We start from the raw sequence: 16,601 nt of genomic DNA on the forward strand, positions 1-16,601 counted from the left end.
ACTTTTTCAGTTTGGTTTTGAGCGGATGAGCAGAATCTGGCCCAAAATCTACTGAAATTATTTTTGAATTTTCTGTTGGTTTGGTTGATTTGGTTGCTCTTAATTACAGAAATTATCAGTTTTCGGCAATAACTATTCGAAAGAAAATTTCTCATACTGTTTGAATTTCAAGAACAGTCACATTCCACGTACATTTTCGAAAGGGGTCTGTTGCTATTTATTACTATTGTCCATTTTGTTGATAGCATGCAGATTCCGAAATGGGACAACTGCTCATCGTTGGACCCTGGAACTGATTATGCAGTCTCGACTCGACTTTCTCATCCCGCTGGATAAATTGTGGGTTATCGATCAAAACAAATGGTAATCTGATGGAGTACGGCCCGTAGAAAACGGCGGGCGGGGTGTGCTCTCCCGTTTTCTTCTTTTCGAAAATATGTAACGATGGAAACAAGAATTTTCTGTAATCGGGAATATCCGAAAAAAGATTAACTTTTATGCTATGTTCCGGAGAACGAATGTACAACAAAATCCTATCACTTTTAACTTTTTAAGAGATTCGAGACTGACTGTCAGAACATTACCCCGAGCCCGTTTCGTATCGAATCTGGCAACCGGGAACGACAATGTCTGGCGAACCCAAGAAGCGAACCGCCAGTTGATTGGCGAAGACCTTGAACCGATTGATCGGCGAAGGACCGGAGCAACAAAAGCAATCAAGAATAATGGGTTTTGGGCGGTGCCCTCCAGGGGAAGTAATGGTACCAATTAACATTCATCTTTACGTGAATGCAGAAGCAAGCAGAACAACAACAACAAAAAAAATACAATGTTGCAAACGTTCCACAGCATAGCCAATAAACAAAACCCCGTATCAGCTGATCCGCAGCGAAACTGTGAGTAATTCTACCGATACGTTCACGACAACTCACCACGAATGAAATTATATAACTTTTTTTTTTAAACGGTCACGACCAGATGCAAAACTCATAACCGAGTATGGCAGGGGACAGCATGATGCAGTGGTCGAGCGAACGCTCAGAATCAACCAAATAAAAAAAACAGTGAGTGCACCGTTTGTCTGTGTGTGCGTGCGGTGGAATTCGGTTCAAACATGCAACAGCGTCTGAATGGTGAAAATTTAAAACAATATTATTGCTCACGTATTAAATCCGTCATCGTGGACCGCAGATCGCGGTAGTTCAGGGTGAGTCCGGTGGTGGTGCGGGTAGAAACAGCAACAATCGGAACTGAAAGCGATTTCGGAAAATTATTTCGATTCTCCCCGTCCCCAGTTCCGTGCAGGTTCGATGGAGTGTGGCGTGGAACTGGCCCCCCCCATGCTTTCCAACCCAATTCCATTCGGTTCATTCAGTCGCGTGTCAATGAATGCAGTTGCATCGTAGGACCTACATGCCCACACACAATTCGGTTAGTTGTGAATGAAAATGAATTAAATACCGTGCGGTGCACAGTTCCCTCTTCTCCCTCTGCTGGCTCCGCTGGCGATGACCACCAGGAAGGATATGCACCAATTTGTTGGCGTACGACGAAAGCGAGAGTTTCGACGGATTGTGAGCACGTGTACCTCGACGATACATTAAACATACGATAGGTTGGATCGAGCGTGGTTGGGAAAAAAATCGGATTCGTAGTGCACCGCTGGAAGCCCACCCCACCTTTCCGCCAGCTCTCATCAATTGTGTGTGCGCACCGTCCGTCCGGATATGCAACCCGGGAGTACGTTTTAAAATATTTACTATATGTTTAAATTAGGCTACACACATTTACGGATCCGACCTTGAACGAGTGATGCTGCGAACGTGCGAATCCGTTCGGTGTGTGTGTGGTGGGCAATGGACGCGGGGTGGGGTGTAACGCTATATGCAAGTACCGGAAACGATTGACCCGTTCATCGATTGATGCCCAATTGGGGTGGTTTAAAGTGGGATAGTTGATTTCTGTACTGTTCCATTGCAACGCAACAATTGATGGACAATTCTATCCTACTGAGGTTAGTAACATTAGTACTTACATACATTACGAGTCCGTGTCCCAATTTACGAATTCTGTTAATCATGAACCTGAATAAGAAGTAAGCTTTAATGAGAATGCAACGCAAAAAGAAACATCTTACAGTTCATGCATTATCGGCTATCGGTTCACATCTCTGTTGTTTTTTTGACGTTGACAGCCTTCTTCGATTGTCGCTAACTAAAAATCTCACATATACAAATTTTCAGTGCTGGCCGGCGATGCCAGATCTATGGAAATCTTCGTATATTGATGGATTTCCGTATTGTTGCAATATTCGTGTACGCACTCAGTGTATGATCCAACCTTTTATTATTACATCGTGTTACGCGCCATAAGCGCGATCATGTCCTTTCTTTATTCATTATATAGCTGTACTTCGCTATGTAAGGATCGCCTAATAAAATTCTAAAGTAAATTTCGAGTGAATAAAACATGGTGTCAGAAGTGGCCGTGTGAATTTAAGTACAGTCTCTCGCGTCATTTACGAAATCGCGAACAAAGGAAACAAGTGTTCAACGCATATCAAATTATTAGAACGATTGGAACAAGACGTTCAGCATCGGCAGCCATCTTATTTTTCTATCACGAGTGCAATAGCAGTTTTTTTAACGGAGTCCTCATCAAAATGGATCCAAATCAGTTTGCCCAGTTTTTAGAGCACCAAACAAAGCTGTTTGGACAACTCATGCACGGTCTAACGTCAGCAAAAAAATCATCTGCACCAGATCCGATGCAGGGATCAGTAGGACCTTCACTTGGGGCAAATATTTCAGTTCCGCAGCCAGCGCCGCTAGCTCTAGAAGGGGACATGGAACAGAATTACGAATTTTTCGAGAGAAGTTGGGATAGTTACACTAAAGCCGTGGGTATGGATCGATGGCCAAACGTTGATAACACTCAGAAAGTTAGCTTTCTTCTATCGGTGATTGGTGAGCCGGCAAGGCGAAAATATTTCAACTTTGAGCTCACACCAGATCAACAGAATAATGTGAAGGAAACATTAAAGGCCATTAAAGAAAAAGTTACGGCAAAGCGAAACACCATTATCGATAGATTGGATTTTTTCTCCGCATCTCAGTCGTCCGAAGAATCCATCGATGACTTTACCACTCATTTGAAAATTCTCGCCAAATCAGCCAAATTAGGACCACTGGAAACAGAGCTCATCACATACAAAGTTGTTACCGCTAACAAATGGTCTCAGCTTCGCACTAAAATGCTGACCATCACTGATATCACTTTGTCAAAAGCAGTTGATATGTGTAGAGCAGAAGAAATAGCAGCAAAGCGATCATTAGACTTAGCAATTCCGACCAACACGGACGTGAAGAAAATATCATACCCTAAGAAAAACGGTCTTCGTTGTAAGTTTTGCGGTGAACGTCATGAATTCACCAAGGGTATATGTCCAGCTTTGGGTAAAAAGTGTCACCGTTGCAAAGGAAAAAACCATTTCGAGAAAGTTTGCAACAAGCCTCGAATAGTTAAAAGAAGGAAATTCCAAAAGGTAAAAGAAGTCAAGGAAGAAACGAGTACTAGTACAGGTGATGAGTCGTCGACCGGCGAAGCTTCATCAGAAGAAAGTGAAGATGAATATGAAATTGGGAAAATTGTGGATAATTCGGAAAATGGAGGTAGTGTCATAGCGAACCTCAGTTTGAAGTTTGATAATACATGGAAACCAGTGAAATGTGAACTGGATACTGGTGCTAACACCAGTTTGATCGGTCGCCAGTGTCTAATAGAACTTAGCGAACATCAAAGCCCTACTCTGCTTCCTTCAAAATTACGTCTACAGAGCTTTGGTGGTAATCCTATCAATGTTCTTGGAGAAGTAAAAATCCCATGCCGTCCCAAAGGTCGAAAATATTCGTTAGTACTACAGGTAGTTGAGGGTAACCATCGCCCTTTGTTATCAGCTAAAGTATGTAGAATTCTCGGATTTGTGAAATTTTGCAAAGCAGTTTCTTTCGGAGCTCCGAAATCAACCGACTCATCGCAGAAGATGTTAAACGTTTATCGAGTAAAAGCACAAAGGATAGTAGAAGCTCACGAGCAGATTTTCGTTGCATACGGTAAACTAGCTGGTACAGTTTCCTTGGAAGTGGACCATTGCATTTCTCCTTCCATCCAGTCACCACGAAGAGTACCCATAGCTATGCGCGAGAAACTCAGAAAGGAGTTGGAGATACTTGAAAAGGAGGGTATAATCGTCGAAGAATCTAAACATACAGACTGGGTAAGTAACGTTGTAATCGTACAACGTGGCAGTCCAGAGTCATCCAGTATAAGAATCTGTTTGGATCCGATACCCCTTAACAAAGCACTCAAACGGCCAAATCTACAATTTGTTACACTTGATGAAATTCTTCCAGAACTAAGCAGAGCAAAGAATGAAAATTCAGCGAATCTACGGATTTGACTGTCAACATAGTCAACGAATGTTATGTCGTTTTCGTTTGATACCACCCTTACTGCTGTCAAACCTTTTGTTTGGAGCCAGTTTCGAACCTAGTTTCAACGTTAATGATTTGAAAATCGAATCAGTTTCGAACCTGAATCTGATATCGGATTTGCTCACACCCCCGTTGCTAAGTGCCGAACACAACTCAGATTCGTGAAAAATGTTTGCTTGATGAAACTACCCTGGGTCAGTTTCGGCTTTCTCAAGCGAAAACGACATTAGAATGTGGAGATTCTGGAAATTTTATCTCGCGTCACTTAAAACCGATTCTCGAATGCGGCATAATGCATTGTCTGAACTTTAGTTCTGATTGTAAAATAATTCAAATGGAATTCGGTCAAATAATAATCTGATATTTCGAATAGGACATGTTTCTTACCGAAGCATGACTTTAAACTTCGCCGAACTTTCAGTAGACAACAAACATACCGAGATTAGCAAAGCCTTTTATCGTGATTACGAGCAGTGTGTTAGCTCTTACTCTAGGACATGGCTAGACAACTACATATCAGAGATGCCAGGTAAATAATTCGAATATCTTCAGACAGGGTTGCAAGAGTCTGTAAATTCGAACAAATGTCTGCAGACTGCAGACTTTCTCTATAAACCATGGTACACAAAACTGACTTGGCAAAAAAAACGTCGCACCAATTTCAAAAGTCTATAAATTTTTTCGAAAAACTCGATTTTCAAGAGTCTGCAAAAAAAAGCCTACAACAAACAATGTCTGCAGCGTCATATAAGAAATCTGCAGATTTACATACCTGGCATTAGATCACACGCTTACTTACTCAGTGGCACAAAATGGTGTTTTTTTTTTACCAAAATTGGGTAGAACCCTATCAAACTGATTGGTATGCAGTCTGTTGAATGTGTCACCGACTTTAAGTGACATCCGGCGTAACACATGAGCTGAAAAGTCCCGGTCAGGCATAACAAAGAGATCACGATTTTTTGGTTCAAAATTCTCTTTCTTCATTAACGTAATCTTCATCAAGATCAAAGCAATCATTCCAGCACCGCTCTAACATTTCAATACCACTTTTGTAGAATGATTTATCTTTTGCCTCAAAATAGGCTTCAGTTTCAGCAATAACATTTTCATTCGTTTAAAATTTGTTACCGTCGAGAATTTCTTGCAGGTCTGCGAACAGCCAGTAGTCGCTGAGAGCCAAATCTGGCGAATACGGTGGATGTGGGTACAATTGTAAATTGTATGTAGTTTTGCCATTGTTTTGATTGACTTGTGACACGGTGCGTTGTCTTGATGAAACAAAATGTTTTTCTGTGCCATATTCGGTCGTTTCTTTGCAATATCAGACTTCAAACGCTCCAATAACGCTATATAATATTCACTGTTAATGGTATTACCTTTCTCAAAATAGTTGATTACATCACGTACATCCCAAAATACCGAGGCCATAACCTTTTCCAACCGATTGTAGTACTGGGCGAGATTCACCAGTTGCTGTCCACTCAGATGACGATCGTTTTGATTTCGGAGTGAAGTGATGAAACCATGTTTCATCCATTGTCACATATCGATGCAACAATTCCGGTTTGTTTCGTTTAAACATGGCCAAACACTACTCAGAATCATCAGCACGTTCCCGTTTTTGATCAACAGTGAGCAAACGCGGCATCCACTTTGAACAAAGCTTTCTCATAGTCAAATGCTCGTGCAATATAAAGCCAACATGTTCTATTGATATCTTTACGATGTTAGCTAACTCACGCAACTTCACTTTTTGATCATTCAAAACGATTTTGTGGATTTTTTTTTCTTGTGTTATACCGCCTCATCAGCATCATCGGTGTCTCTACGACCACGTTTGAAGTCAGCAACCCAACGTTTTATTGTTGTTTCTGATGGAGCTGAGTCTCCATAACACTTTTCAAGCCATTGCTTCGTTTGAACGGTTTTTTTACATCCAGAAGTAGTGTAAAAATAAAACAGGAAATTGTTTTTGATCCATTGCTCTGAATAAAACAAAAGTAGCGTAACTCTTAGAGCAATAACTCATAAATTAATGAATAGAATACCATGAAATTTTGACAGCTGTCTTTTAGAGAGGTTAGTATTAACTGAAAAAAATATCACTGCAATAAAACAGCGCCATCAATGTGTTAGGCCAGGGACTTTTCAGCTCATGTGTTACATCGACCAACGTTTTCTATCTACAACTATTTCAATTTCGTTATGTAACCCAGCAGTTCAACATAAACCGCTAGGCAACACTTTTTTATTTCCACCGAAGTGCAACGTCTTTACTGACGTGCCGAACGTAAACGAGTTTCGACTTAAACTGGCCGATTCAGGTGATGGTCATTTAGGGGTTATCCTATTTTGTGCATGCCTGTTATGTACTGACGAGTCGAAGACGAAACATGAAGTATAGAAATCGGTTATGTGCCCTATGCACAAAATAGGATAGGCCTTAAATGAGAAATTATTGCTTTCAAAGCACTCTTCTCTGGGCACTTCCAGTACTTTTCCCGTCCAATTAGAATCTATGATAATCTGACATTGCTGCTCCTGGGTGTGTTCATGTTTGAACACATTCACCCTCTTTGAACATAAGTAAAAAATTGAGTTACACACCACTTAATTTCATAAAAAGAGCACGTACTCTAAACTTGAGTTACCACCTATCTACTCATTTTTGAGTTAAGGAACGAAGCTGTCAAAATTGGAGTATTTTTTACTCAAAACAAGAAAAAAAAATTTTTTTGTTTTAGAAATTTGGATGAATTTAACACAAAGTTTGAGTTCCTTGCACTCAAAATAAATAAATTATTCGTTAATGTTTATAAACATGAATTTTTCGTTAGTCATTCTTCTTTCTTTTAAATGGGAAGCTCAAAAAAGTGTTTCAAAACCATTGCCTTTTGACCGGTTTGGAGTCAAAATTTAATTATTTTGATATCATTATGTCAGACGTCTCTCTGAGTATAATTGAAACCACAAAGTTTCAATTGAAAACGTCTATGATTGATGTATCCTGGTTTCAAAAACCTAGGATCTAGGAACGGCAGTGAAAAACGACGTATTATTCTTGCATGAAAACGCACCGAGCTGCAACAAGTGTTTTTCTTTTTTCACTCAAATGTTTGAAAACTTAACGCATACTCTAATGTATGACTAAACACGAGAGAACTCATGACCTGAGTAAATTTTACTCTAATTTTGACATACTGTTTCACTTTATGAATTTAAGTAATCGCAACTTAAGCCATGAGTTATATTCAAAAAGCGTGTTTGGCACTGTGGGAAATCTTTAGCGTTTCAACGTTTTAGCTCTTCAATTCTCAAAACATCAAATGAGAAAACAGATAACTAACAATTTTAACTTGAGCGAAAAAGTGCCCTCCTTTGTTTACTTCATTTGCTTCACACACAGATGAAACGTTCATAGATAGCAGCACTGTTTCTTCGAAGTCGCGAATATCTCTGCTGTTTTACTAGTGACAGCCTACTTCGATTGTCGCTAACTAAAAATCATAAATAAAAACTGCGTGATTGTTTCACTCCTGGCGTTGTCTCGTTTTTGTACGGTGGAAATTCGATTATTTAGAAAGAATGATTAGATTTTCATCAGTTATGTGGTTATCCAGTGAAAATAAAGTCCATTGGACTATACCTACACGAAAATTAACCGATAATATAGCCTAGTTGCAGTGAGCCGACGCCACCCGCAAAAGAGACGAAATGGAATCGTTTAAAATTCATACGGAAGAAGCACAAATCCAGGTGAGGAAAACAATAATTTCAATCAGATACAAGCAAAAATACTCTACCGAAAGAACATCGTACCACACAGATAAGTAAACAAACAAACGCGTCCCACAAAACCGGTCTTTTCTCCTGTTTCAACGTCGATGATGTCCCCTACGATTGGAAAAGCCATTGATCTTTGGACCTTGGCCGCTACTGCCGTTGCTGCCATCCGGCAACAGGCAGACCCGGTAGTAAAAGCAGAAAAGTTTCTGCTCATCAGACGCAAGGATTTTGCGTTAGTTCGTTCTGGTACCGGCGAAGACGACGGCGGTGGGATTTGGCCAAAGAACATTGTAACAACCGACTAGACAGCACCGATAAAGCTCGGGTAGTAGTCTGGCAGCTTGTAAGAGCCAATAAAAAACTCATCCCCGAGTGAATTCTTGATGGTTTTTTACAGGCGACGAAGAAAAAAAATGAATGGGAAAAGGACAGATCCGTCGTCGATTAGCTTTCTCCTTCTTTTGCTTCGGATGTACCTTTCACCGATACTCGATGGTTCGATGCAGCCAACATCGGAGGTCGTTATTATTTTGAATGGCTTAGCCACGCTGTACGACTTTCGCCGATCCCTTCCGGATGAAAGACGAAGAAGCGAAAAAAAAGGATGTCAATGACATTGAAAAGTAAATAGGATACCTTCTGTGTTCGGGGATTCCCCCGTCTTAGGTGGTAGGAGCAAAAAAAAAACTTTTATTCCCAGCACCAGTCAAAACAAGAGACCGGACCTGCACGGTATCCTTCCGTTTACGATTCAGCCCCTAAGTCCTTCTGGTTGTTCCGCTAGACATACTGGCTCGGCCCGGCCCGGCACCGGCAGGGTCGACGTTTGTTGCGGGAAATGAAAATGAAAAGGAAAGTTCAAAGGGAAATCAAAGCCTCTTCGCAGGGTGATTTTTCCTCTTCGTTTACGGCCAGTATTCTTTTTTTTATTCGTACCCCACGTCCACGGCTAACGCTTGCAGCACCACAACCATCATCATCAACATCAACATCGTCTTCGTTGTAGTTCTCCTCGGTTATCCTTTCGGAAATGAAAAGCTGAATGAATGAAGTTTGCTGGGCTACAGAGTAGCAAGCAGGCAGCATTTGTTTCAGGAAGAAATTCCGGGAGGAGAACATCAGAACGAACCGTAGTAAAAAGTTTTTCCTTGCTCAGACCGCCGCGTGTCTGACGCTGTCGACAGGCAATCGGCAGGGGAAAAGTCGAATTCGTTCCGAAAGCGGATTGCTCTTGAAGTGGTACAAGTAGCAAGAAACAGCAACGGGCCAAGAGGTGTTAATAGAGAAGGAAAACAATACGGTCGCTGCTGTTGCTGCTGCTGCTGCTGGCCACCATGCCATGCCCCGTTCGTTTCTCGCCGGGACTTCGACAAATTGATGAAGGAGACGAGTCTCGTGATTTCGTACCGCCACCACCGAAGGATCGTTCAAAGTTTCTTTTTCTTGAAATGTAAACAGTGAGATTTTTATGATGCGAGAAAGGTCTCGAGGGGAAGGTGGGAAGTTTAAGTGTTTGGTGAGTTGGGTTTTTTTTTCGCACCTCGTTCTATTGAATTGAGTTTCAGTTCTTGTTTTTTATCACACTTCCACCCGACTTCGACTTGGGAAAAAATTAAAAGAACTTCGATTCTTCGGTTTGCTTTGGCAGCCGGAAAAGGGGTAATTGTTTTGGGGTTATTTTTTTTCTTCTTCTGCCGCCAAGCGCACTAAGTCAAGTCAAGCTGTGAAAAGTTTCTCCTTCAGACGAAGACCTTGACATCGCGATGGTCAATTAGACGGTAATTAATGAAGTTAGGTCGGGGGTTGGGGCTTCGGCAACGGGTTGAATTTGGGTCAAGGTTGAAGGCAGGAGAGTTGTTAGCTGTAACAAGTGGTTTTGCACCCGATTAATTGCACCCGGAAAAAAGTTGCTTGCGATGCTGGATCGGAGACTGTTTGGTCTAGAATTGTTTACGGAAAATTGAGTTTATATTTGTAAAACAATCTTCTCTAACTTCTCCATGCCGTGCAATTGCTTTTTGAATTTCTTACCGGCGAGAATTTTTTTATCCGCGAATAGCCAGTAGTCACTGGGTGCTAGATCTGGGCTAAAGGGTGGATAAGGAAGCAATTCGAAGTTTCGTTCAATTTAGCCCTCATTGCATCGACTTGTAAATCGGTATGTTTTCCTGGTGAAACAATGATTTTTTCTTCGATATTTGTGCATTCTAACGCATCCTCAATTTGCGCATTCTAACGATCTCACAACGCTATAAAGTTTTCGATATTGATTATTGTGCATCCCAAAATACTGACGCCATATCCTTCCAAGCTGACTGTTGTTCCGTTGGACGCTTCGGACGTGGTTCACCGACTGCAGTCCACTCAGATGATGATCGTTTGGATTCCGGAGTGAAGTGACGGATCCATGTTTCATCCATTGTTACGTATCGACCAGAGAAATCTGATTTAAAATTGGCCAAACGCTGCTCTGAATCAACAACATTCATCATTCTGATATATCTGCGGCCTCAGCTATCTCACGCAGTTTCAATTTACGATTAGATATAACTGAGCTGAGCTTGTTCAGTTTGTTTTCATCAAAAAGCAATAAAAAATTAATACATGAAATTGTTTTGAAAATGACAAAAGTAGCTTCGCTTAAATGGCTGTCACTTTTTTCTGACTGATCGAAATGTCATGAAATTTCTCACACAGTCTTTTGAAAGTTGGTACTTACAAAACCTCCTATGGATTTGAAAAAGGACGCTTAGGGATTTTTTCGACGTAAATTATTCTTTCTTTACTTACGTCATCGGAGATGTGATCATAAATTTATGGAAGAATTTTCAGTAGTATGAGATTACCATGAATAATTCGAAATTAAAGTTTTCTAAAATGTGCGGCTTTTTCAGTCAAGTGGAAATAGGGAAACGATTTGTTTATAAAATTGCCCGACGTTTCGGTCGTTTTCGATGGCCTTTTTTCAAGGGCCATAACAGCCGAAACGTCGGGTAATTTTATAAACAAATCGTTTTGCCTATTTCCATTTGACTGAGAAAGCTGCACTTCTTCCGATAAAACTCCAAATCAGTCGATATACACAACCTTTTCTAAAATGTTTTAAAAGTATAGAAGGTGAAAGTTTGATGCTTCATTCATTCTAGCCTCTCTTTCAGACCAAAATCCTGAACCTGGTCCTGAGCCCAGTTCTAGAGTTCAGTTCTGAAATTCAATTTCAGAAGCCAAAACCAAGTTTTTTTTTCATTTTCAGAATTGGGAACTAAAATTCAGTTTCTCGTCCAGAATCGTGAATCCAGAATACTGGACATGAAACCAAACTTAATAACTTGATTGAAACCAAAATCGAGAACTGAAACTAGACTCTGGAACTAAATTTCCAAAATAAATTCTGGACTTCTAAATCTCGAAACAGAATTGTGAAGATGAAATTAATTTTTAGACCAAAATTCAGCACCAAAATTCCTTTTCGGAATTCGGAGTTTCAAATCCCGGACCAGAACTCAGATCCAAAGCTCAGTTGTATTCTTAGAAGTCAGTTCTAAAGTGCATTCCAGGATCCAGATTCAAATTTCAGTTTCAGAATGCAGGTTTGGAATTAGATTCCAAAATTCAGTTTCACTGTTCTTAAAAAGTAGCTAATTTCAGGAATAAGAGTCTGAATATTTTTAAAATAAATTCCGCATCTGGATTCTAGAACTGAGTTTCAGAGCTAAACTTTGGATCCGAATTTGAAAAACTGAATCCTGGATCGAAATTCTGTAACTAAAATTCAACTGCAGACCAGACTCCAGGTTCAAACTTCAGTGCTAGGATTCAGGTTCAGAATTCAGTTCAGACCTTTCGAATCCTGGGGTGACATTATGCATCTCGAATCGAGTTGCTCGAAACGATTATTTTTGAAGTCGATTCGACTGAACTGAGGCATTACGTATTGCTTTCGACCTCGTGATCGAGATCCAAACAATGTGGTACTAGATTTCGACTGACGCTGCTCGAACTGTCATAACCAGAGATGCCATTTATACAGATTTATCTGTATTATACAGATTTTTACATGCGCATACAGATTTAATACAGAGTACAAATTTCTTACAGATTTCTTAAATTTAATGCAGATTTCACCAAAAGTATTATGGAAAAAATTAAACTATCTATTAGTATTTGATTGCAATGACGAGATAAACGTTTAGGAATCAACGTACAAATCACTTTTTAAAATATATATTTTTTATGCAGATATTTAATGAAGAACACTGAAATCCATTTATATTAAAATTTGTAACTAAATTGAACTTAAAAGTTAGTTAGTCATGAAACATTATTGCCAGACTGACAGTTGTATTTCCTGACTCGACGTTGCATATTGGGTTTTGGAAATCCATCGAAACTTTTCAAATTAGACAAGTATATGGCACCATAATTCAATTGTTGTTGATAGGAAAAAACTATAAAATTTCGTCGATGAATATAATATAAGATATGAAATTTAATCTACCACTCTATAGCCATAATCTATTGGAATAACACCTTTTAACATAATTGTATTGTAGAAATTTCATTTTACTAGCGAATACAGATAAATACAGATATTTTATACGAATCAGATTTTCTATGAAAATATCTGGCATCTCTGGTCATAACATACATAGGTAAACAAACCCATATACATTGCAATCATGAAAAAAACTAAACTGAATTATTGTTCGAGTATTTTCGATTACATTTATTCAGTTCAAGTACTGAAAAGAAGCAAACTGTTTGTAATACTGCGGTTTTAAGTTGCCGCACGAAATTAACATGAACACATTTCTGAAATTTAAATCAAGAAGCAGATTCGTTTCCACTCCATTTGAAAACGTAAAGAATTTTTTCAAGCGTGTTCTTGTACACAATTTATCGATGAACTTTTGAAATTATAATAAAAAAAATCTGTATTTTTCATGTATTGTTTCAAGTCTAATACAATTTACGTCATCCATATGTGTAGTTTTAATCCAAGGTTTTTAGGTTTTGCTGCTTTCTTTGTAGTGTTTTATCATATTTATTAGGAGATATTGCTTTAGCTAATATACCAGGAGCAACCCATTCTTTGTAGTCTTCATAATCTATTTAGGTACTATTGAAGAGTCAAATACACGCTAATAGCACGAGATTGTGATGCTTTTGGAATATTCTAAATACTTTCAAGGTGTTTGGACAAATTTTTCAATTTACTTGAGTTAGATATATGGGTAAAAACATTATTTGGTCATTGTTATCGAGCGAATAAGCTTTTTCCTACAATCCGTTTGAGCGACGTTTTCATTCCACAGGATATTATTACAAACTACAGTTACTGGGCATAGATTAGTTTCGACTTACTTTTGTTATTTTAAGTAAACACCACGCAGCTTTCAATTAATATGCTTTCTAAACAGTTCGACTTGTACATAATATGCCAAACACACAAAATATATATAACGATATACAAAACAATGCATTAAAATAAAGATTATCAATACTAATATGTTTATGAAAATCTAAGATGTTATCGATAACTACCTAAATAAAAAAGAAACATATTCGAAAACTCATAGTCGATAGTAATAAGGCTTTCGACCATTTCTTATCGAGTTCAGTCGTTTACGAGCTCGATTGTTTTGGTTCCATAATGCCAAAACTTCTCGATAATCTAATACTTCTTCGAGTGAAGTCGAACGAAGCTCGATGATCGACTACGAATCGAGAACCATAATACGAAACGTGGTCGATTCGATAAAATTTCAGTCGAATCGAGATACATAATGCCACCCCTGGTTACGAATCCAGTTCCAGAGCACAGGTTCAGTGATCAGTTCATCAATCCAGAGCCACAATTCAATTCTAGAACTCAGTTTCAGAATTCAGTTCTCGAGTTCGGCAGGCTCAGAACGCAGTTCCAGAACCTAGCATCCAAATTGAGTTTCAGGACTCAGGACTCCAGAATTCAGTTCTAGCTTTCGGCTCCAAAATTCGCTTCCAGAATTTTAGGTTCAGATCCCCGTATTCATATATCCAGTTATGTCTCTGTTATTAACCACCCGCCTTTTACCTTGTCTTGTGTCTTGCTGTTACTCAGAAATTGGTGATTCTACTATTTTTTAAAGCTTTTCAAAGTTGTTGAACATGTTTTTCTTTGCACTGTTATGTGAGTAGCCACAAGTGAGGTTCAACGCCTCCTTAGATATCCAATGCAGACAATAATTGAAGACAATTTCTAACGAAAGACACGAATATATTTTTATGCAAATCTATTAAAAAAAATTGTCATTGGAGCAGGCAATGGGCTCGCTTCATGCGACTTTATCGTTTAAACGTTCGTAAGTATTGTCAATTGAATTAGTATTTTGTTATCCTACCAAACTGCTCAATCGTTCGTATGTCTTCGTCAGTCAAACTTTGGAGAATTACGTATAGAATCCGCTTTGGTTTTGGCACTGCTTTCCTATATAGTCTATAATGTTCTTGAATCACTTCAAAAATTAGATCTCCTAACACTACTTTGTTTATTCGGAGTAGAAAAAAGTTCAGTGGAGTTAGTTTCTGTCAATCTGGCTCTCCAACGGGCATAAAACCTCCTCTTCTTTTGCATCAACAAGAATACAATCATCCAAATGATACATTTTACTTAAATATAGTATTTCTGAACCAAGTAAAACTTATTAGATAATAACCCTAGGAACAATTTCTTGAATAAATTAGAAAAGTAGTTGAATATACGGCACATACTGGTAAATGGCTCGTTATATCCATTATTAGGAGATTATGGAAAGGGGATCCAAAGAAAAGAATAGTTCCGAAGATTACGACGATAGATATCTCATTGTAAAAGCTGTAAGAGCTCGGAGTTTTAATTTATTCTTTTTGTTCTTACCCTATGTGTAACATTACATGAGAATTCATCACAAAATGTACAAACTATAAAAAAGGAATACTTATCTTTAAAACGTAGCTTCAGTTGGGGCTCATTTCCCTCCATTCGTTGTTTACCGGCCATGTGGAAAATGAATTTTAAAATTATTTAATGTCCATGGCTTACATACAACTTACACATTACAAGTTCTGAAGAAAGAACATTAACTATACAAGTAATGCGAATTTTTTCATGCGAATTTTCAAGATTACACGGTTTTATATTTCGCCTTAGAAATGCATGAAAAAAATTTTAATTAAAAGACATTCGAGATAACACCAGATCTCGACGTTTCATGCACCTCGAAAACATTTGGCATAAAAAAATCTTTTTCGGAAATCCGTTTTTTAGTCTAAAGGTCGATATTTTTCAGGATTTTTTTATAACACCCGGCAGAAAAATCCGTAGTTTAAAGGTTTTTTTCTTTGAGTTCCTAAAATTTCATGCGGATTTTCATGCGAACTTTCGAAGCTATGTGTTCTTTCTTGTTTGATTATTTGATGCGGTTCGTATTTTCCCCATAAAAAAAAAGACTTGAGTGTACAGAACACACTGTCTAATGAGAAAATCATAATTCCAATAAACATAATAATGAAAACATGACAGTGTTATAAATTAACTTCTAACATATAAGCGATAATATTCGCGTTTGTCTGATTGAAGACTGTGATAAATGTTCACAGATCATTTGCGTTTGAATTGGTGTGAAGAAGTACTAAGCATTCCACAACGCAATCTAAGAGAGAGGACTACATTTATTATGCAAACAAACTACTAGGTGTGCTGATTTTGGACGATGATGTATACGCCTTTTGCTGCTTCTAAATGTAACAAAAGAGGTTATGATTCGGTAATCATCCTACTGTCAAAGTGCTGCGAAAGAGAACAGATTTGATTGACAGATCGTTTCTCTTCCATAGATCAAAGCGTAGTATTTGTTCTAGAATGGACAATGTCTTTCAAATTTGGCATTTTCGGAATACGTATTTCTGGGTATGTTTGCCTCTTATTGCCAGACATTACCTGTAGCACCGCCGGTATGCGCCCTTCACTATTGAGGAAGGATACAGACAAGTCCTAGGACCGTGACAGCATCATTCAATCTGTCTCCTGGTTGTGCTAATACCCAGGGTAAACCAGTTCCAATTTTATGTTGTGCATCAATAAAACTCAATTATTGAGTAAGTATAACTTGCTGTTGAGTACTTTTCCATGCTAGCTATAAAACTCAGCGTTATACCTAATAGAGGATCTAACGGGTGAAAAGTTCTTAAAATTAAATATTTTTTTGATAGCGTGCATACACCAGTGCAGTAAAATTTCATTGAATTCAATTGAAACCGAATGTGGCACACACTGGCGATGACTCTACTGCAGCAAACTTC

The 16,601-nt window shown here is 38.6% G+C and overlaps 1 protein-coding gene across 3 annotated transcripts in view; it reads left to right on the forward strand.

The window, feature by feature from the left end:
• Window positions 1–16,601, forward strand: part of LOC131436880 (methylcytosine dioxygenase TET) — a 406,314-nt gene that overhangs the window by 172,734 nt on the left and 216,979 nt on the right. The window lies entirely within an intron of this gene.

Source organism: Malaya genurostris, chromosome 3, assembly GCF_030247185.1.
Source record: "Malaya genurostris strain Urasoe2022 chromosome 3, Malgen_1.1, whole genome shotgun sequence".
Lineage (NCBI taxonomy): Eukaryota > Metazoa > Arthropoda > Insecta > Diptera > Culicidae > Malaya > Malaya genurostris.